This window comes from Humulus lupulus, chromosome 8 (genome assembly GCF_963169125.1).
Source record: "Humulus lupulus chromosome 8, drHumLupu1.1, whole genome shotgun sequence".
Lineage (NCBI taxonomy): Eukaryota > Viridiplantae > Streptophyta > Magnoliopsida > Rosales > Cannabaceae > Humulus > Humulus lupulus.
Window position 1 is genome coordinate 99065269 of NC_084800.1, and position 15385 is coordinate 99080653.

Here is a 15385-nt window from a genome sequence, read left to right on the forward strand (position 1 = left end):
ATAGGACCCAAAAAGTTTAATAAAACCCTTGCATAGTTAGCTTTAAAAATAAAACATACATCATGTATAAACCAAAATAAAGAGAAACCACACATGATCACGAGGGCATAACTACACGTGCACATCACACCATCCACTAGATCCCTAGTTCCCGTTACCTACCATAAAAAACCGACATCCTAAACAAGGTAGCTGGACATGATGAACACCACAAGGGAGAGACTCAGAACATTTCCTGTATACACATGCTAGGTCTTTACACCTACAAGTGAGTGAACACCTGATCTACCTATGATGACGTAGAGACTAGGTCGCGAAACAACAACGTGCACAAATCATGATCACTTTGTCTCTCATCAGTATAACCAAATGCATGTAAACATGAAAAGCAAGAAACATATTCCCTTTATATTTTAGAAAAATGGGCAGCTTAACGATTGCATTTGAATAAAATCCAAAAATCATGACATGCATAAATAAGTAAACAAAAATATATTTGGCACTCAGTGCCCTCAGAACAGATACGAAAATATGCAGATTAAGTGTTCAATTTTTTAAACATTTTATAAATATCAAAATTGCAATATGTTTAATGCAATTCAATACAAGTAAAATAAACCCAATAGTCAAGTTGAGACCATACCTCCTTAGAATTGTCAATTCGAGTCCAAAACGACCCTCCTAAGCTTAACGATGATCCTAGAGTAATTTAGTTCAAGTTTTATTTCACGTTTTTTCCTACGTGCATGAAATGAGAAACCAATTATCATCATTGCATTCCTTATTCAAAATCATGTCCAACGACATATAATATGACTATATTTAAAATTTCAAGTTACGAAACTCACTCGAGCCGTGAATAGTGCCGGCAGTGAGTGGCATATCAGATATGTCAACAAAGGTAGGCATGGCATATATCAAAATGACCACATTGACGAGTAGATCATGTTCATGCCAACGATCGGTCCAAAAAGTGCTTAGATTCACCGAAACGTGGCGGGGATACCTAAAATCTCGCTGGAGAAAAACGAGTTGATAGGAATGATTTAGTGGTTTTTTTCCTCTCTCTGCGCTAGATCCAAAGGTACCAATCATTCATCAAGAGGTGGTCGGAAAACGTAGTCAAAGTTGACAGACCAAAACTTTGACTAGCGATTCTAAACAATTGACAATGAATTGGGCGGCGTCGCTTGGTGGTCGAGGTCACCAGAGCAAGATGAATCCAATGAGTTGCGCATGTGTCGAAAATGAAGGTCGTCGGTGGTTGGGTTTTTGTGGTGGGTGATGTCGTGGAGAGAAAGTAAAGAAAGAGGGAAATATGAGAAAGAGAAAGGGAAGAGAGAGAATAGTCAGGGAAGGGAAGAAGAAAAAAATAGAGACTTAGACTCATTGACTTCGTTGGTCCCACCTATATTCAAAAAATATTATCTAATTTATATAATTGAAAAAACAAGTCTTTACCGTGGGAATGGAATAGAATAAATGGCGTATTAACAAAAATGTGCCTACTTTACTTTTTATTTATATTTTTTTATGGTTTATATATTTTTAGACCTTGTGTTTTTTTTCATTATCTGTTTGGACCCTGTGATTTGACAAATTATTATTTGGACTTGCGTTTTGTAAAATTGTTCAAATATGCCCCTATACCTGATTTTGATGAACAACAAATTGAATATAACAACACAGTTTTTCGGCAAAATGACTGTATTTTTGTTATGAGTTGTTAGTTTAATGAATTATTTGTGATTTTAGTTTAAAAAACTTTGATCAAAATCGAGTTTAAGGGTCTATTTGTATTATTTAAGAAAACATAGGGTTCAAAAAGTAATTTGTAAAAATACCGGGTCTAAATATGTAATGAGATAAAATACGGGGTCTAAAAATGTATAAACCCTATTTTTTATAATATTTAAATTTAAAAAAAAATTAAAAAGATATTCATAATTTAAATCCATAATAATATAATATTAATATTTCAGATACTTTGAATTAATTTTTTTATTAGAAATTATTATTATTTAAATTATAATAGACTAAAATTTTTATTTAAATTTTGTAAATAGTTTTAAATATATATTAACAAAAAAAGTGAAATCTTAAATAAATAAAAAGTGATATTCCACTAAACATAACAATAATGATTCTAATGAAATTGCGTCACGAAAGTTAAAAGTTCAAACCAAACAAATATAGGTATTTTCATTCCATTTCCATTAGTTTCCTTCAAACCAAACATTCAGTTTGCCCTTTTAAAACAATAATTTTGTTAAAAAAAATTAATTATAATTTTACTTATTAATTAGTTTCTACAAAAGAAAACACTTTCCATATTTTATATTTTTTTGTTTGTTTAAAACATAGCCATTCCATTAGAATAAAAACATTAATTATATCAAAAAATTGATTCTTTCAACGATATAATTGACATGGCATAAAATAATAATTAAAAGTTTCTCATTGGTATCTCTTCTATATAATAATTATGTAGATAACTAAAATTATTGGTTTTAACAGTTTGTTTGTAACTTTAACAGAATATTTAAGATATATAACGGAATATATATTTAAAATTAACTAAAAAATAAATATTTATCAAATATATTAATATAAATTCAAATGTTATAAAATATCATTATTATAATAATATATAATACAAAACTAGATATTTAATAATTATATTAATATAAATTTAAATATTATACAATATTATTATGATAATAATATATAATCCAAATTTTTTACTATCAAAATATTATATAAATTATTACTATAATAATATTTAAAACAAGACTAGATATTTAATGTTATCATATTGTATGTATATTTAAAAGATCATAAACAATGTTTTGTTTTAATTTTTTATTTAATAGGTTTATGTCATTATTTTATATATAATATTATTTAAAATTTATATGACAATGATAGAAATTTAATAATTCTATAAATGAAAACTATGCAAACTTGCATTACACGTTGCTTGTGTAGATAATAGAAATTCTTAATTTTAATGGTTTGTTTTTTTAACTTTAACGGAATACTCTAAATATTTAACAGAATATATCTTTAAAACTAACTTAAATATAATTATTTATCAATTATATTAATATAAATTCAGATATAATAAAATATCATTATTATAATAACATTTAATATAAGACTATATATATAATTATATTAATATAAATTCAAATGTTATAAGATATCATTATTATAATAATATATAAGACAAGACTAAATATTTACAAATAATATTAATTTAAATTTAAATTTTATAAATACTATTATGATAATAATATATAATCCTAATTTTTAGTTAATTATATTAATATGAATTAAAATATTATAAATTATTATTATTATAATAATATTTAATACAAAACTAGATATTTAATGTCTATATCAATATAAATTTAAATATTATAAAATATTATTATAATAATATTAAATTTTTATTTTTAATAAAAAAAATGATAATTTATGTTTAGAAAAAATTATCATATTATATATATATTTAAAAAAAATTATAAACAATATTTTGATTTAAATTTTGATTTAATATGTTTATGTCATTTTTTATATATAATATTATTTATTTATTTAAAATTTATATGACAATGATAGAAATTTAATAAATATTATTAATAAATTTTATAAATAAAACTAAGCCGTATCTAGTATATATATATATTTCTGGATCTACTAATGGAACTAGAATCATAAAGAACACAATAAAGTGAAAAATGATTATATGAAAGAGTATCGATGTATTGAAAGAAAACCAAGAAAAATATACATATCATGTAATCACGACATGATCATGCATCTGCATAACAAGATATGTACGAAAGTAATACGCTTACTTAATTTTGATAAATAAAGTATTAATAATATTGTAATTACCAATTAATGCAATAATTAATTGTATTTTTATATATCCAGAAAATAAAATTTAATTCCATTTATTTAAAAATAAAATAAAATCTTATATATTTTTTTGACATTAGGGGAGGAGGCTAGGATTTCAATTTGGGACCTCCATTTTATGAGGATAGATATAGTACTACTAATTATATGTCTATGACCACAACAGAATCTTATATATTGGGAACTTGTAGTTATCATTAATTGGTTGAAGTTGAAAATATACTATCACATAAAAAATTTATTAAAAATAAAATTTGCAAAACACAAAAAAAGAACACATCAGATTTATAGTAGTTCTCGTATAATCTCAGAGCTTTTTGAGATGTACAGATATTTAAATTCAAATATAGATTATTTGAATTTTAGTTATAATAATATTAAATTAAATAATTCAAAAGAACATTCTTAACAATATTGGATTATAAAGAATTATTCTATAGAATACATGCTGATTCATCCATTATTTTATCATATGCCTGTTGGCATCATCAATTATCTATCACGCGATATAAATATGTATTTTTATCACACAATAATTGCCCCATCTTTTGAATTTACAACGTGAAGTCAAAAGTTTTTTTTTTTGCTATAAAGCAATAAATATTATGAAAACATGGCTAACATAAAGTTAATGTAGAATGGAATCTTTGATATAAAATTGATACATAAGACTCATGAAGCTGGCATAAGTTTATATAAATTCAAATCTTATTAGTCATTCGTTTGAGAAAAATTGAAAGGCTAAAATTTATTGTGGAAATTAGATCCTGTACCCATTTTAAATGATACACTTTAATTTTTACTCACTATTTTTAGCTTTTATTTTAGTACCCAAATTTTCAATTGATGTACCCATTATACCCCTTCAATTACATGCTTTTTTTTTCCTCCTTAAACATACTACAATTAGAATGTATTTCCAATTTAACTATAATATGACACATATAATACACATTACAACAACACTTAGAATCATGTGCTCAAATAAGGGTAATTTGGGAAATCTCATGATAATAATTGGTAAAGTTCAACTAAATATATTTAGTGTCTAATTTTAGTTAACTACTCCTAAAAATGGGAAGTTGTCAACTTTTCCCAAATTTATTTGTGATGTCCTTTTCTTTTCCCTAGAATAACTTCCTTGATTTTTCCATATTTACTACAACAAAAATATTTTTTAGGGATGACATTATTAAGGGCGACAACTATAAGTTGTCTTTGATTTTAAGTGAAATTAAATTTTTAATTGGAAAAAGTATTAGGGGTGTCAAAATATTGCATCAGGGATGACGCGACGACGTCTCTAATGTAAACTTTTTTTAGACTATGAGTAAATAGAAACGACACCCTTCACATTATTAGCGGCGACGTAGGGTACTATTAGGGGTGACATGTGTCGCCCCTAATGTTGTTTTAGGGTTTTTCAACAACAAATAGAAACGACATTGTTCCCAATATTACCAGCTATTTAGGTTTATATTAGGTGTCGCCCCTAATAGTCTCATATGTACATCATCTTCTTCATTCTACCTCCATAATTTTTTTTTCTCAACCCTCTTCGAACACTACTACAAAAATGGGCAATTGTGTCAGTCAAATGCGTCAGTCAACGCAGTTGACTGACGCTGTTGACCAAGAATTAGTATTTGTGGCAGTTGGACACTGCCACAAATGAGGGCTCAATTGTGTCATAACTTACACTGACGCTGTTTAATGGGACCGTTTGCGTCAGTGGGGTACTGACGCAAACGGGCCGTTAACGGCGTCAGTGGTCCACTGACGTAACTAGGTCTCCAATATTAAAACCCTCTTCCTCTCCAGCCGAGCCCCATTTCATTCAAACCGTTTCAGACTGTTTTCTTCCCAAACTAGCGGTGCCCAACCGAGGTTCTCCACATTTAGGTACATTTTTAGCCATTTTTTTTTTCAATTTTAATGTTAAAATAATGATTTATATATATTTATGAAACTTAAATATAGTTTTTTTGGATTTTTTTGTATAGATTTTGTTTTTTAAAGATTATAGTTTGAAAACCCATAATCTTTATTGGATTTTTGGGGTTTTCTACATCAAGAACCCACTTTGCTCAATTACCACAAGTAAGTGTAATTTTATTAATTTTTATGATTTAAATATAATTTTTGTGATTTTTTTTTTTATAAATTGACTATATTTCGGATTTTTAATTTTTAGATAGTTTTATTAACTTTTTTTTTAAAAATTTAATTAAATTTTGAATTTACTATGTAAATGAGTATATATATAGATTAATGTATATATTTTGTGTATAAGTTTTATTTTATTAATTGTTTAGTTTGATTATTATTAGTAAATTTTTGTTTATATTTTGTTAACTTTTTAAAATTATTTTTAAATTTTGGGTTTAATTGGTTAAATAGGTATATATTAAAATTGCTTGTTTTTTTAAGTTATATTTTATTATTGATTTAGTTATGATATTTATAGTCTATTTTTATTTATGTGAGTTGTTAACTTTTTTTTAAAAAAAAAAATTATTTCGGGTTTAAGTAAACAAATGAGTACATATAACAAATTATTTATTTTCTTTAAGCATTTTATTGTTTATTTAGTTACAGTATAGCTTTATGATATTTTTCTTTATATTTTGTTAAGTTTTTTATTATTTTTTTGCATATTGTTATATTTGAGTTGGTATTTTGTTGACAACTTTGTTGGTGAGATCAAGCTTTGGAGTATTTTATATTAGAGGTAATATTTTAAACCTTAATGTATAATTAATATATTGAACTTAGTAGTATGTACGAATTATAAAATAGTGGAGATAGGATCTGAGACTGTGTACTGCGGTGATATAAGGTTGTAATTGTGCATGTTTGATTGATTACTTGATTTGTTGTATATATGTGATGAATATAGGTTTATTTAAATTTTGGGAAATATGATAGAAATAGGGGAAATGCTGCCCAATTTTTTGTAAGATTTAGTAATTTGAGAATTATGCATGTTTGATTGATTAATTGGTTTGTTGTATTCATGTGATGAATATATGTTTATTTAAATTTTGGGAAATATGATAGAAATATGAGAAATGCTAGTCAATTTTTTTTAGGATTTAGTAATTTGAGAATTATGCATGTTTGATTGATTAGTTGGATATTTTTGTGTATACTATGTGCTATATAAATGCACATTTTAAATTTGGCAAATGTGATAGAAATAGGGGAAATGCTGCCCAATTTTTTTTGGACATGTTGTTTCCTTTATTTACTTGTCAATTAAGTAATCCACGAACTTAATTGTTAATGTTTGTTGCTTTGTTTGTTTGTTTTTTTTTGTTGTTGTATGAAGTTTGACAATGAATAGAGATTGGATGTCAACGGATAGGTTATCTATGAAATACGTGCTAAAAATCTTTTCGATCGGTTTCTACAGATGGAGCTAGAGATACAGTTTCTAATTTGTCCTTGGAACAACAAGTAAGTCAATTTAATTTTATATTTATACATTTTGTTTATTGATAAATATCTTACGGAAGTTTTTTTTATTGTAGCTATCATTGCGGAAGAAAAAAAATAAAGAAAAAAAGAAGACAATTTTTTTTTTTTTTTTTTGATGAAGTGTGGTTTATAGAGCAATCCTGCGACCGCAGGAATCACCTTCTGCGGCCGCAGGACCAGAGAGTTGGGCAAAATGGGTGAAATCTTGCGACCGCAGGAACAGCATGTTGCAGCCGCAGGATAAGAGATCTGGGCGAAAGTAGAGCAATCCTGCGAGCGCAGGAAGAGTTTTCTGCAGCCGCATGTCCAGAGGTATATTGAGGACAAACGCTTGACATTTGCTTCAGTGGGGCACTGCCACAAATACCAGATTTGTGACAATGCCCAATTAATGCAAATGCTACTCTGGTTTGCGTCATGGGCAATTGCGTCACATATTAAACTGACGCAAAAAATCAATTGTGGCAGTTATAAACTGCCACAAATTTCCTTTTTTGTTGTAGTGGAAGAAACCTGGTTAAGTCCCATCTCTCTATTTCAAGTTTTTTCTTCAAGCTCTTGAGTGGTGGTCTGTAGCAGTTGGGGAAGATCGGTTCGTGGCTGCAGTTGTGGTGGAGGATCAGTCTGGTTGTTGCGGCATTTGAGGTTAAAATCTCAAATTTATTTTGCATTTTCATTTCCTTCGTTATTCATATGTATACAATATTTATATATAGATTTGTGATATTTGGATCTCAATCGTTATTAAAATTCTTGTGGTTATTAGTTAAAAGGGAAGAAAAAGAACTAAAACTTTTGCTCTGCTTTACTGATTGTATTACTGCTCAATAATCGGTTACAATACAATGAGGTATATACACATATTTATAGTACAATGAAGAATGATCTAAAAAGGAATACTTTAGGGAATATTTCATGGTACGGATGATTCCTAACTTTTAGGAATTCCATAACAGAATTGTACAATTGACAGACCAATAATTAGCTGTCATCATCATTGCAATCATTGTGGTCCTCACCAATTTCGCTTATGACAGCCCCGCCATTTTCAACACGCCCCCTCAAGCTGTGCTGTGTAGAGGGAAAAACAACCAACTTGTGTTTGAGATAATGGAATTGAGATATGCTAAGTGACTTTGTAAGAATATCAGCAATTTGCTCTTGTGTTGGTACATATCTGACTTCTACTTCCTTATTTTGAACTTTGTCTCTGATAAAATGCACATCAATCTCGATGTGCTTGGTTCTTGAATGAAAAATGGGGTTAGAAGCAAGCTGCCGTGCACCAGAGTTGTCACACCAAATTATTGTAGGTCCTTTGCAGTCAATTCCAATTTCAGCAAAAAGAGATTGCAGCCACACCACCTTTGTGCAAGCTTGAGCGAGTGCTCTATACTCGGCTTCTGTACTTGAGCGTGCTACTGATTTTTGCTTTCGAGAGCTCCAACTGACCAGGTTGTTTCCAAAGTATATACAATAGCCTGTGGTAGATTTTATGTCATCTAAAGAGCTGGCCCAATCCGAGTCACAAAAACTTTCAATGGTTAAGTTAGGTGAGTGAGTGAATAATATCCCTTCTCCAACAGATCCAACAAGGTAACGAAGGATTTTCTTACAGGCATTCCAGTGGTTTTGAGTTGGGGCTTGAAGAAATTGACTGAGTTTATTCACAGAGTAGGCAATTTCGGGTCTGCTAAGAGTGAGGTATTGAAGGGCTCCTATGACACTCCTATAAAGGGTTGGATGTTCAAATGGTACACTGTCCTGAATGCTTAGTTTGTTGCTTTGGTTCATAGGTGTAGGACATGATTTAGCATTGGACATATTGGTTTTCTTGAGGAGATCAAGGGTGTATTTGGTTTGACATAAATGAAGTCCATCTTGCCCCCTAGTTATCTCAAAACCAAGAAAGTAAGTGACAGGGCCGAGTGATTTGAGGGAAAAATGGCTTGGAGTTTGGAGATAATGGCTGTAACTTGAGTGGCATTGTTACCCGTGAGAAGAATATCATCAACGTATGCTAAGATAAAGAGTAGAGCATCACATTTGTTATAGAGGAATAGAGAAGTGTCAGCTACTAAATTGAGGAAACCAATATCTAGAAGAGTAGTTTTGAGCTTGTCAAACCATGCACGGGGAGCTTGCTTCAAGCCATACAAGGCTTTGGAGAGTTTACAAACTGAATGTGGCTGTTGAGGATCAATGAAACCAACTGGTTGCTCCATAAACACTTCTTCTTGCAGTGGACCATTGAGAAATGCATTGTTTATATCAATTTGTTGGATATCCCAACTGTAAGTGACAGCCAAGGTGAGAATGACTCGGATAGTGGTAGGGTTTACCATGGGACTAAAAGTTTCAAAGAAATCAATGCCTAGTTGTTGTTGGAAACCTTTTGCAATGAGCCGAGCTTTGAATCGATTGATGGAGCCATCTGAATTAAACTTTATACGAAACACCCATTTGTTGTCAACAACATGCATATATGGTTCCCTTTTTACTAGCTTCTAGGTTTTGTTTTTCAAAAGGGCAAACTTTTCTTCATTCATTGCTGCGTGCCATTGAGGTAAGGATAAGGCTTGTTCAATAGTTTCAGGGATAGAGTGATCGAGATAGGTGGCAGTAGGTAATGTGGGAACAGAAGCAAGATAAAGTTTGGGCTTAAAAATACCTGCTTTTGATCGTGCTACCATGGTATGAGTTGGCTTTGCTGGTGTGAATTTAGGTGGACTTGGCTGGTTTGTTGGAGGTGGTGGACTAGGTGAAGGGAATTGTATTGGTAAAGGTCATAAAGAAATAGGCAAATTGACTTCAGGTGGTAATGTAGAGTAGGATGAGATGGATGGAGGAGTCTTACCCTGACTGCTGGAAGATGTTGATTTGGTGTCTGACCATGAAGGAGATAGCTGGGGAATAAGAGAACAATGAGCAGTATCAACTTCAGTAGGATCTTCATCAAGTACCTGTGAGACAAAGGGTAACCACTGGCTGTATTGAATTTGACTAGGACAAGTGTTTATTTTTGAATTTCTGAAGTGAGCTACACTGAAACCTGAGGCAAAAGGAAAATCTTTTTCATTAAAAGTGACACCGTGGACAATATAGATTCGTCCAGATGGGTGCAGGAATTTGTACCCTTTGTGATTAGGACTATATCCCAAAAACACACATTTGGTAGACCTGAAGTCAAGTTTGCGTTGATTGTAAGCTCGAAGGTGTGGAAAACAAGCACATCCAAACACCTTGAGAAAATGCAGATTGGGTTTGACTTTTAAAAAGAACTTCAGTGGGTGATTTGTGGTTTAAGGTGGGTGTTAAGAGATGGTTAATCAAGAATGCTGCTGTACTAAAAGATTCCCACCAATAATGAAGAGGAATGGAGGCTTGGGTGAGTAATGTTAGTCCCATTTCGACTATGTGTCGATGCTTCCTTTCAGATTTTCCATTTTGTGGATGTGTGTGAGGACATGGATGTCTAAAATGGATACCTAAGGAACTTAAGAATGGAGCTAAACTTCTGTACTAACCCCCCAACCCCCCCCCCCCCCCCACCAATCCGAATGAAGAGTTTTTATTGTTGACTCAAATTTTCTTTCAACGAATTTTTGAAAACTAACCAAGATTTCGTTCACATCAGACTTTAGTTTAAGGGGATATATCAAAGTGAAGTTGCTGAATTCATAAAAAAAAATGAACATAGTACCTATAACCATCTTTTGACAAAATAGGTGAGGGACCCCATACATCAAAGTGAATAATTTCAAGAGGTTTCCTGGCATTTTTAGGTGATGAATGATAGTGTTTATGTTTATATTTACCAATGTGACAAGAATCACAAAAATTTGGTTGATTTTTAAAGGAAATTTTTCATTAATTAAAAGATGTTTCATTACATGCAAGCTTGGATGACCAAGCCTCATGTGCCAGAGATCAATGTCACTGGTGTTGACAGATTGGACAAATATGGACTGGGCAGAGTGAACATACTCACTTGCTTGATTCTTACAATGAGACCTTGAAACAAGGCTCTTCTAGGAATTTAAAGACTCAGAAACAGAAAGACACATACTCGATTTCTTGGAAGATGAAGAATTGAAATAGGACTTGGGAACTTGAAGTTGAAACAGACCATTGTTAAGCATTCCCCGAGCTAGCTCCTTCCTCGTAGCCAAATCCTTAATAACACAACAGTTAGAATAAAACTCAACAAAAACATGGTTATCTTTGGTTAACTGTGATATGGAGAGGAGATTTTTGGTTATTTTATGTAACACCTCAACTCCAGGGACCGTTACGGTGTGCCTTGCAAACAGTGCTAAACTCACTAATCGAGTCATTTGGCCAAAATCGTGAACTAAGTATGATTAGCAGTTTAGGGATTAAAAACTTCGGATAAGATGTAACGTTTCACTAGAAAGTTTAACATATACATTGGGATCCCGAAAATATAATTTCAGAGTCTATTACAGAAAATATTTATAACAGGCCGTTCTAAGCGGCAAAACAGGGTTCAATCCTAGTTCCACTTTAAACCTTGGCCGTGGAGGACGAGTAGCTGCATATGTACACATCATCACCTAAGCTCTTCAACTCAAGGATGGTCCAGCTTTCTCTTGCCTTTACCTGCACCATGTAGCACCCGTGAGCCGAAGCCCAACAAGAAAACACAATAAAGCATGATATAATATCAACAATGATCATAATAACCATTCAGGACTATCCGTCAAAGAAAATAGGTGACAATAGCCAAAAGTCACAATAATGAGCATAGCTCTCTCTAGCCATGTGACGATAGGGTCACCAGGGCTTAACTGATAAGTGATTCTTTCATAAGTTTGATCAGGACAGGTGCATGGTGAATGGTCACTAACATAACCTTCCTCCCGACTCTAGAGTCGTGCTATGGACAGCGTCCCCTAGCCATGTGACAAACAATCACCAGGGTCATATACCTTGGCTATAAACATCTGTTCATAGACCAGGCAAGCGCTTATAAGTTCTTCGACCTTAGGGTCGGTCCCGCACTAATGCCATGGAGCTATTCAATGCGTGATCATCGACCTTAGGGTTGGTCTAGCATTAATGCCATAGAGCCATTCAATGCATGATTCTCGACTTTAGGGTCGGTCTAGCATTAATGCCATAGAGCCATTCAATGCTTGTTCATCGACCTTAGGGTCGGTCTAGCATTAATGCCATAGAGCCATTCAATGCTTGTTCATCGACCTTAGGGTCGGTCTAGCATTAATGCCATAGAGCCATTCAATGCATGTTCATCGACTTTAGGGTCCGTCTCTGACTAGTCAGTGCCATACACAAGTAATTCATGCCACCAATTATATATCACATGCCCAATACTCGTAAACAAGGTGTTCAACATGCTTACTAAACAGATACTAGTACAATTAGGACCATGCACAACCACAGAGGCACAAGCTCTGAACAATATCATACCCAGTGTACAAAGCATGTCCCAGTCACAAGTTTGTCATGCATCATATGCAATATATCCAGCAATCCAACATGCACCAATAACAGCCATGCATGTCACGTTTAATAGTCAACCAACATGCATCAAGATTAGCCATGCATGTCACACATAATAATCAACCGACATGCATCAATAATAACCATGCATGTCATACTCAATAATAGCCATGCGTATCATACTCAATAATCAACCAACATGCATCATTAATAGCCATGCATGTCACATATACATAGGGTGCAGTTTTCTTACCTCAGATTCAAGCTAGAACGATTTAAAGAACGACCCTTGAGAACGATCAACCTTTAATCCCTTAGCGGTCACGTAGTCATAACCAAATATAAAACCTCATCAAAATGAGTAATTAAATACTTCCAAACCCAACTCAAGCCTCCGGAACATCGAATCCCACTCAACTAAGTAGTAGGATCAATCCTTGGCCCTTAGAGTTAAGTTTCCATCACAAAAACACACTTTTGGGAAATTTTTCCCTTAAGAGCCGTGGCCCTACATGGACCATGCCGCGGCCCTACATGGACCATGCCGCGGCCCGCCCCCTTGACAGAGCCTCCTCCACCTTCCTCAAGCTAGGGTCGCGGCGCCCAAGAACAGGGCCGCGGCCCAACTTCGCACCAGCCATTTTTCTTCGTTTTTCCACTTTTAAAACCTTCCAAAAACCCATCTAAACATCTCCAAATCATCAAATCAAAGTTCCCAAACTTCCCAATGGTCCAAAACCACCAAAACCTGAAGCTCAAACCAACCAAAAACTCAACAATTCACAAAGTCCAATTCTAAGCTTAAAAACTTTAGAAACTAAAAACTTCAAACTTAGATTACCTTTGATTGGGTTGTTTTCCGTTAAATCCTTCGGTTAAGAAGCTTCTAATCTTTCCTAGGATCGCTATGCCTCGACCCTCACTTGATTCTGACTCCTAGAACTCGAGATTCCTTCAAAAAGGCTTCGAACGGTAAAATAAGCTATCGGGAAGGAAGAGAGAGATTTTCTAACGTACGTTCTTATCTGACAAGCTACTTCAAGCTTAAGTAACCTCAAATAAAACCTAAGGCTCGGGATCCCGAAAACACACCGGGGACATTATAGTCAAAACTTCCAGAATTCCATCCTGATCTCAAATATTCCCAATTTATCATCAAATAAACATTTCTATTACCCCAAAATTGACACCGTTATGACAAAACCGCTAACTCATAATCTAGGATCGTCTCATGCCGAATAGCTCGAATATATCTCCATAATAATAAAATCTCATTCACAAATTACAATATGCACCCAATTTACAAATATGCCCTCAACAGGCCAAATTACCAAAATGCCCTCATAACTATAAATACTCCCATATGCATGCATTTACCATCATATAATAATATAATTCACATGAAAATGCATATGATTATTAAATAGCATAATAGATCAATTATGGCCCTCCCGGCCTCCTAATCAAAGTCCTAAACCTTATTAGGAAATTTGGGGCATTACATTTTAGGCACACAAAACATGTTATTAAGTAGCAGACATGTTTAATTCATATTTAAGATGCTATTTCCAATTTCAATAACATGAAGAGGTTGGCCATTTGTAATTAACAACTGAGTTATACCTTTGTTTTCAGATTTGTGCTGCAGATTTTGGCCATCAGAGGTGATGTGGTTTGTTGTCCCACTGTCTATGTACCAGACATTGTCTTGATGCATGTCAATGTGGGAAGAAGAGTAATAGGCTTGCTGTCCCGGACCAGAAGGCTGCTGTCCTGAGGAAACATTTGGATTAGGCTGGTTTGAGCCTGGTGCAGGTGCCTGAAAGTAAATGTCAAAACGGTGAAAACATTTAGAAACCACATGACCAACTCTATTGTAAAGCTGACAAACAGGACAGTTTCCTCGTCCTCCTCCTCTACCACGGCCACGACCTCATGGTGAGTAACCTCTTCCTTGAGGGCTGAATCCAGTGGAGCCACCATTGATGTTAGCAGACCTTCGAAACTGAGCATCAAGGTTGGCACTGGGAGTGTTTAAGTCACCTGGGGTAGGATCATTTAATTGCCCCAAACGCATCTCATGGCTCTGCAAGAGGAACTGCACTTCCTGTACGGTTATAGGGTCAGCTCGAGATGTTAGAGTAATAACAACAGGGTCATAATCATGCCTCAAACCTCCAAGGATATAGAGAATCAACTCCTCATCAGATATGAGTTGTCCTGCAGCAGAGAGATTCTCAGCAAGACCTGTCATCTTCATCATGTAGTCATGTATGGACAGATTTCCCTTTTTCAACGATTGGAGCTGAAATCGAATCTGCAGGGTTCTGGCCTTCGACTGAGTGGTAAATAGCAGTTCCAAGGTGTGCCAAACTTCAAAGCTGGTGGTGCATCGTACCACATGACCAAACATGGTCTCAGAGATTGAGTTGAGCAACCAACTCATGATTGCTTGATCTGTTCTACGCCATAGTGCATAGCCAACATTGAG

General features: G+C 33.3%; 1 non-coding gene across 1 annotated transcript; it reads right to left on the reverse strand.

Moving 5' to 3' along the window:
* Positions 1-14970: 14970 nt before the first annotated feature.
* On the reverse strand, positions 14971-15112 carry LOC133799172 (small nucleolar RNA Z247). The gene has a single exon (XR_009876368.1). It is a non-coding gene; the product is annotated as a small nucleolar RNA Z247 (small nucleolar RNA).
* Positions 15113-15385: the final 273 nt, after the last annotated feature.